We start from the raw sequence: 8,505 nt of genomic DNA on the forward strand, positions 1-8,505 counted from the left end.
TAAAACCCAGGAACGTGGTGGAGTGCTGGTGGAAGGTGCATTTTTCCAACTTAGTACAGTCGGTGGGCGAGCAATCTCTTCAGGACTGCTCTCACATGTTGGATTTGGGATTCCAAGGTGGGTGAGTAGATGAGAACATCATCCAGGTAAGCATACACCAACCGTCCCAGCATGTCCTGGAGAGCGTCGTTAATGAACTGCTGAAAGTTCATTGTGCATTGCACAGTCCAAAGAGGATGACCAAGGACTCGAAGTGACCAGTGGGGGTGATAATTGCTGTCTTCCACTCATCGCCCTCTCGGATGCAGGTGAGGTTGCAGGTTGAGTGTAGATCCAGCTTTGTGAAATACTTTGCCCCTGAGAGGGTGTAGAGGACGGTGTTAGTAAGGGGCAATGGTGTTCGATCTTTGATGGTGATATTGTTGAGGCCACGATAGTCCACGCAGGGTCTCAGACCACCATTCTTCTTCGCAACAAAGAAGAACCCTGTCGCGACCGGTGAGGTCGATGGGTGGATGATGCCGTTCTGAAGCGCCTCAGCCACAAACTGCTCCATGGCCAATTGCTCTGCTTTTGAGAGAGAGTAGAGATGTTCTCTAGGTGGAGAGGTTCCCGGTAGCGGGTCAATGGCCATGTTGCCTGGCCGATGGCATGGCAACTGGGAAGCTTTGATGAAAAGATGGCACTTCAGATGGGCTGAAGATGGCGGTTCCATAGGGATGTGATGTGCTCTCACGAATGAGTGATCTATGAAGTTTCCAGCCGCCCTGGAATCCACAAAGGTGGTGGTGGAGACGACGTGCTGATTCAATTCCAGGACGGCTGGGAGGGTGAGTTGTGAGGTCGGCATCGGAACATGAGGAAGAAGTGGCCCAGCTGATTGTGCCATTCTGATCAGCTGGGCGCCCCGTTTCCCGGACGAATAGGGAAGTTTAAGTGGGTATGTGAGAGGGAAGCGCAGTATGCACAAAAGCCCTCCCGGAAACGCCGGAGTGGGAGCCGGAGTTTTCGGGAGTGCCAGCAGATGACAATCGATCTGCAGCGCCAGTTGGATAAGTGCTTCATAAGTTGCTGGCATCTCCCGGCTGACCCTCTCACCACGGATTCGTGGGGCCAGTCCTTCATAATAGATCATCCAGAGGGTGTGGACGTCCAGCGGAGTTTTTGCAGCCAGGGTCCAGAATCATGCAGTGAATTGACTGATGGACAAGGAACCCTGGCGCAGATGATAAAACTGCGATGCGACATCTTCCTCACCGTCTGGATGGCAGAATGTGTTTTTTAACTCCTCCACAAACACGAGATAAGTCAGCGACGTGGAATGGGGGGGGAGACCCTTCGCAACGGTGCACAGAAGACCCTACGCCGCTTCATACTCACAGTGCGCGGCAGGAGGCGAACCTCCTGCAACAGACATTTGATGAGGTTTTCCTGCCGCGCTACTCGATCACATAAGGCAGCGAAATCGGAGGGATTCACAGTGGGCTCAGTCATTCTGTCATGGTCCACGGAACAAGAACATGAGCACGTGTAGGAGGAGACAAGGAACCTCGGTGCGGTGGGACGCAAGGAGGCAGGTAAGTTCCCTTCGACTTAATATGCGAACGTGAACCGACGTAAGCCACAATACCACACGGATGTTGTTGTTCGCATTAGAGTACAATATAGGACGGGACAGGAAAATCGCATCTCCACTCCATTGAAAATAAAATCTTTGCCAATGATTTTTAAATGGAAATCACAAATGAAATTTAAAAGAATTATTTATTCAGTCATGAACTTAAAAAAAACAAGATTTTGAGTAGAAAATGGTGTAAAGCAATGAATAATATACTTATAACAAATATACTTAAGCATTTAATGTTTCATATATGTACGAAATATATAAAGACATCTTCTGTTATAAATGTAATCTAGTTGGGTTATCAGTCCGATGTGGACTCCCTGTTTCCTCTTTGGTGTCTACAGAGGTCTCGTCTTGATTCAGAACTTTGATTTACATGACAAACATTATTGTCACTGGCCGAGTTCGGGGACGCATTCGCAGGCATGCTTGGAGCGGGTGGAGTAGTCGTCGTACTGGGAGAGGAGGACTGGAGGTGCATGGCCGGTGATAAGGCGGCCGGAGGTGAGCTGGAACGGGAGTGTGGCCATGGAAGTGCCGCAGCACGGCGGGGAGGGAACTCTGGCTCCGTGGGGGGGTAACGGGGAAGATCGTATTAGCAAAAGGGGGCAGGCTAATTCTAGGTCGGGGACAGGCAAAGGTCATGGTCATGGATATCAATCAGTCGGGCGTGGGAAAATAAGGCTGGCGTCTATGGAAGTAAATTCGTCAAAGACGGGCAGTGTCTCCTCAGTGTCATCTAGCTTTTATACTTGGTGCTGCCCGCTCTCACTTCTGTTTCCGGGTTGCCATCTCCCCGGCTTGTCTGGCACTCTGGTGGGCTGGAAGTGTATTGGCCGTGACAGAGCCCCCCCTCCTAGGCCCGGCACCTGACTGGCCCGGCCTATCAGGGTGTCGGTCGTGGAAGTCAAGGAACAGGGCAGGATCCAGGATATCCCGCCGGGGAACCGAAGACCGGTCCGCCGGCCCATATCCTTCCCAGTCCACCAGATATTCCAGGCCGCGGCCCCGCCGACGTACATCGAGAAGGCGACGGACCGTGTAGGCCAGAGAGCCGTCAACCTGACGTGGAGATGGTGGTAGAGACGGGGGGGTTGCAGAGGCGACGAGTGAGCTTTACGGAGGTGTGAAACGTGGAACACCGGGCTGACGTGCAGAGTGCGTGGGATGGCCAACTGGTATGCCACTGGATTGACACGTCGGGTCACCCGGAACGGACCAATGAAGCGGGGTCCTAGCTTTCTGGGGCTGGATGACATGGGCAGGCCTCGAGTGGAGACCCAAACCCTGTCACCGCGGTGGTACACGAGGCCTGGTCGCCGATGTCGGTCTGCCTGTCGTTTCATGCGCTCAGCAGTTCGGTTGAGGACCCGGTGAACTTGGGACCAGACTTTATGGAGTTGACGGAGTCGGCTGTTGACTGCCAACACCGGTCCCTCGACCGTGGGTGTGGGGAACCACGTGGGTCTGAGGCCGGTGACCACCTCGAAGGGGGAACGTTCTGTGGCCGAGGAGCAGTGTTGGTTCCGCGCAAGCTCCGCCAAGAGGAGGTGTTGGGACCAGGAGGTGGGTCGGGCTGAGCAGTAACAGTGGAGGTATGTCTCCATCTCCTGGTTGACCCTCTCAGTCTGGCCATTGGATTGGGGGTGGTACCCCGACGACAGACTGACCGACACCCCCAGTTGTCCCCAGAAGTGACGCCAGAACCTGGCGATGAACTGGGGTCCGCGGTCCGAGAGGAGGTCCATTGGTGGTCTGAACTGCCGCACCACTTCCTGGATGACTATGTCGGTGGGTTGGGCAGCTGTAGGGAGTCCCGGCAGGGCAATGAACCGGGCCATCTTGGAAAACCGGTCGACCAGCACCATAATGGTGGTCATACCCCTGGATCTTGCCAGTCCCGTGACAAAATCCAGTGAGACATGGGACCATGGGCGATGGGGGCGAGGCAGGGGAAGTAGGAGGCCTTGTGGTCTCTGCGTGTCCGCTTTGTGAGATGCGCAGGTAGGGCAGGCTGCGACATATGCCTGTACATCCGTGACTAGGCCCGGCCACCAAAACATCCGGCGAATATTGGCGAGGGTGTGCTGACGTCCCGGGTGCCCGGCCAGTGGGGTATCATGCCCCCAGGATGCGTGGACGGAGAAGGGGGTGAGACGTACGTGAGGTTGGGAGGCAGGGTTCGAGGTGGGGGGTGGTCTGCATGATCGGCAATTACGTCTTGCATGAGGGTCCAGTGCACAGGGGCAAGTAGAAAGGGCTGTGAGAGTATGGGAGAGGACGGATTGTCCTCCGTCTCCGGGACATATCGGCAGGACAGGGCATCCGCCTTCGCATTTTTTGTGCCGGGGATATAGGACACAGTGAACTCGAACCGAGTGAAGAACAGAGCCCATCGTGCTTGCCGTGGGTTGAGGCGTTGGGCATTTTGGAGATACAGTTTTGTGAAGATGGTGGCTCCTGACAGTAGTTCGAATGCGGTATTCAGGAGTGGGAGTGGGTACCGGTTTTTCTTGGTTACCGCGTTCAGTTTCCTATAATCGATGCATGGTCGCAGTCCCCCGTCCTTCTACCCCACAAAAAAGAATGGGGCGGCGGCTGGAGAGGTGGAAGGACTGATTTTGCCACCAGCCAGGGATGCTGTAATGTACTCGTCCATCGCCTTTCGCTCCGGAAGTGAGAGCGAGTACAGCCGGCCTCGTGGTGGTAAGGCGCCGGGGAGCAGATCGATCGCCAGGTCATAAGGCCTATGGGGGGGCAGCTCCACCGCCTTGTCCTTATCAAAGACCGCGGCAAGGTCATGGTAACAGTCGGGGACCCCCAGTGAGGCGGAGGTGGCGTCGTGTGGAGATCGGGACGTGGCCTCTGCCGGCTTCTCGGTCAACTCGTCTTCAATGGGCGTGGTTTCGGTCGGTGGGCATGGTTTGGTCATGGTTGCACCTGGAAGCGGGGTTAACGTGGGGTTGGGTTGAATAGTGGGCATAGTGGTTGCCGTTGTGGACTGGGGTTTTGGGCCTAGGCAGTGAGCATGGAATGGGTTGAGGGGCGTGGCCAAGTCTCACCGTTGCTATGTGTGTTGACCTAGAGCAGTTTGGGGGCGTGGCCTGACGGAGTTGGTGGTGGGTGCATTGGCGTCCCCACTGTTTGATGGTGCCCATGGGCCAGTCAATATAGGGCTCATGGGTGGTCAGCCACGGGTAACCTAACACTATGGGGTCATGGGGTGTTGTGGTTAGGTAGAATATAATTTTTTCCACATGGTTGGGCTCAAGGCAGACAAGTAGGGGTTTGGTTTGGTAAAGTACTTGCCCTGAGCCCACCGGGCTGCCATCCAGTCCCATAACCACACGTGGTGGATCACACCGGGAGACTGGGAGCTTGAGTCGGGTGGCCAGGTCAATGTCGATTAAGTTCATGGCCGCGCCGGAGTCCACCAGTGCTCGCCCCTGATGTTGTCCTGGGTCTGGGTGATGATGATAGGAAGTGAGCAGCGGGTGGTGGCTCTGGGAAGGGCCTTGGTGCTCCCCCGGGGGCTCTGAACCTGGGGCAAGTGGAGGGGGTTTCCCGATGGTCGTGGTTTGATTCGGCAGTTTGGACAGGCAGCGCTGAGGTGGTTTGGGCCTCCGCAGTAGTAGCAGAGTTTCTGCTCCTCTCTTCGTTTTCGTTCCTGGGGAGGGAGCGGGGGTTGGGCTCGGCTCATTTGCATGGGTTCTTCAGATACGTGGTGGGGCGGAGCCCTCGGGGCGTCATGCTGGCGCGCGGCATGAGGGTCCAGTGGAAAGGGGCGTGGCTAGGTCTTTCTTGGCTGCGCTCGGCGAGACGTCGGTTGATGGACGTGGCCAGCGCGATAATGCTGTCAAGCGTGGTTCCCCAATCGCGATTCACCATCTCGTCTTTCACCGCCTCCCGGAGGCCTTGGTAGAACGCGGCGGGGAGTGCAGCGTCAGTCCACCCACTGTCGTTCGCCAGGATTCGAATAATCGCTCAGCTCCGATTTCCCTGACGTAACGACATGAGCTGCAGAGACGCCGCGCGTCGCCCGGTCTCACCCTGAAACACGATCTGGAGGCGGTCCAGGAAGGCGGGGACAGACAGACAGATCGGGTCGCGCTGTTCCACCAGCGGCGTGACCCACTCCAGCGCGCGTCCGGTCAGCCGCGTAATAATATACGCGACCGCCGTTTCTTCGTCAGGGAGGTGGGCGGCTTGGAGGCGGAGAAGCAGCCGGCACTGCGTTATAAATCCGCGACAGCTTTTGGAATCCCCGTCATAAAGCGGCGGCGGGGCCAATCCAGCCAGGGTGGACATACGCGAATCCGAAGTGGGAACTGCAGGACCGGGACAGCTGGACTGGGACTGCAACGAGTGGACGTGGGCCGAAAGATCAGCGAGAGCGGAGCTGATCTGGATTAGTGCGCGCTGCTGCTGGAGCTGCGTGTCTTGGTGATTCTGGATTGAAACGTGCTGCTGCTGCAGGAACGCGGTCACCTGAGCCAGCGTGGTTGCCATGTCTGCTGCGTCAGGAGATGGCCCGCTCTTACTGTCACTGGCCGAGTTCGGGGACGCATTCGCAGGCATGCTTGGAGCGGGTGGAGTAGTCGTCGTACTGGGAGAGGAGGACCGGAGGCGCTTGGCCAGTGATAAGGCGGCCGGAGGTGAACTGGGGCGGGAGTGTGGCCGTGGAAGCGCGGCAGCGGGGTGGGGAGGGAACTCTGGCTCCGTGGGGGGTAACGGGGAAGATCGTATTAGCAAAAGGGGGCAGGCAAACTCAAGGTCAATGGCGGGCGAAGGTCGTGGTCACACTAGAGAATCCGATTTGAGATCGTCGTCACAAGAGGGGCAGGCAAAGTTCTAGGTCGGGAACAGGCAAAGGTCGTGGTCATGGACATCAATCAGTCGGGCGTGGGAAAATAAGGCTGGCGTCTATGGAAATAAATTTGTCAAAGAGCGGGCAGTGTCTCCTCAGTGACACCTAGCTTTTATACTTGCCGCTGCCCGCTCTCACTTCCGTTTCCGGGTTGCCGTCTCCCCGGCTTGTCTGGCACTCTGGTGGGCTGGAGGTGTATTGGCCGTGACAATTATTAATGCTATACATGAACGCACTGCTGCAATTTTAATCTATTTGTCAGAACGTACACAACATTCTCTTTATTGGTACAAGATAGTCACATGGGATTTAGTGCTGTAGCTTAGAGGATTTGAAGATGATTTGTTGGAAGCACAAAATATTTGAGAGACTTTGACAAGGACCAATGGTAATGGTTATAGCATCTCCAAAACTGTGGCATGTTGTATGTTCTGAGTTTCTTCAGGTTCTACTAAAAGAGGTGTAAGGAAATTCAGGAGCGATTGTGGCTCACAAAAGCAAATATAAATACAAGAAGGTACAAGAAGCACTACTGTAGTTCATATTGCTAAAAAATCACTGTCTCCAACAGAGTGGTAATATTGAATTGCCCAGCAAAATAGTCCAGACCAGAGCAAAGCATATCTGGCACCAAGACATCAGCATGCCTCCAACTTTTCTGGTATTTCCCACAGTGGCTCGGTTTCATCTAAACTCATTATGTCCCTCACATTGTTTATTCATGTTGATGACTTGGTCTCTCAGTTTAACTCAACTACCATTTCTATCCTAGACACTATTGCACCCTTTTGTGTAAATATTAATTAAAATAAATCTAAATCACAGGCATGGTTTAACATCAGGGCTCTAAGACAAGGGTGTAGGAAAGTTGAGAGGAAATGGAAAAAGGATCTCTCATGATCTGATGAAACACTATCATGCTCATTTTGTCACAGGGCGGAGTGTCACTGGCAGAAATTGTTCACCATTGGGTGAAAATGAAGAAAAAAAAAAAGTCCACTCTAGAGGCACTAGGAAAGAGGCACTCTTAAACAAAGTTAAAAGCTCTATTTAATCTCGCCTCACAACTATACTCACATTTTTTAAAATGAGTTTAATTTATACTGTATGTCTTCAGGCACTGTGCAATTTATCCATTGATACCTATATTTTTATAAGAATGTTGACTGTATATGAAGGTGAGCAAGCAAAGTAAGAATTTAATTTTATGCTTCTAACATGTATATACAATTTTACTGTGTATTTTACTGACAATAACTTATATTAACAAGTGAAGTGAAAGTGAAGTGTGAAACACTGCGGCACATGAAGACACAATGAAATGTGAAAGTGATTGTCACTTGTGATACACAGCAGCACAGCACAAGGTGCACACAGTGAAATTTGTCCTCTGCTTTTAACCATCACCCTAGGTGAGTAGTGTGCAGCCATGACTGGCGCCAAGGGAGCAGTGTGTGGGGACAGTGCTTTGTTAAGTGGCACCTCAGTGGCAGGATTCGATCATTTATATTACGGGTTACGGGTGTCACATGATTCCATCATGTGACTGGGAGCAACACGGAAACAAGGTAACGTGACTCATATACATTGGCTAGAGAGCAGCTGCCAGCTCATTGAATGACACACGTCATTAGACTCGGCTCTGAAATCCCCAACCAAGTAAGATCGTACCTGTCCTCGCTATTTTCCTGAATCCTGAACCCCTTCCTGTCGTCCCGTTCTGCCCTGTCTGGTGCCTTAAAACGCGAACAACAACTTCAGTGTGGGGTTGCGGCTCACGGCGTCTGCGTTCACAGATTAACGCGGAGGAACTTACCTGCCTCCGTGCGTCCCGCCGCACCGAGGTTTCTCGTCTCCTCTTACACGTCTCTCTCGTTCTGATCCCGGTTCGTGTGACAACGGGTCTGTTTCCTTACCCGCTAGGCCGACCACTGCCCCCACAATATGACAATAAACAGGCTTATGTAGTATGACAAAGTATGAATATACTTTAGATTTTTTTTATGTATTTGTG

General features: G+C 53.3%; 1 protein-coding gene across 2 annotated transcripts in view; it reads right to left on the reverse strand.

The window, feature by feature from the left end:
• The window catches only part of LOC114797346 (MORC family CW-type zinc finger protein 3-like), an 80,978-nt gene that overhangs the window by 28,359 nt on the left and 44,114 nt on the right, over positions 1 to 8,505 (reverse strand). The window lies entirely within an intron of this gene.

The sequence above is a fragment of the Denticeps clupeoides genome, chromosome 9 (assembly GCF_900700375.1).
Source record: "Denticeps clupeoides chromosome 9, fDenClu1.1, whole genome shotgun sequence".
NCBI classification, from domain to species: domain Eukaryota; kingdom Metazoa; phylum Chordata; class Actinopteri; order Clupeiformes; family Denticipitidae; genus Denticeps; species Denticeps clupeoides.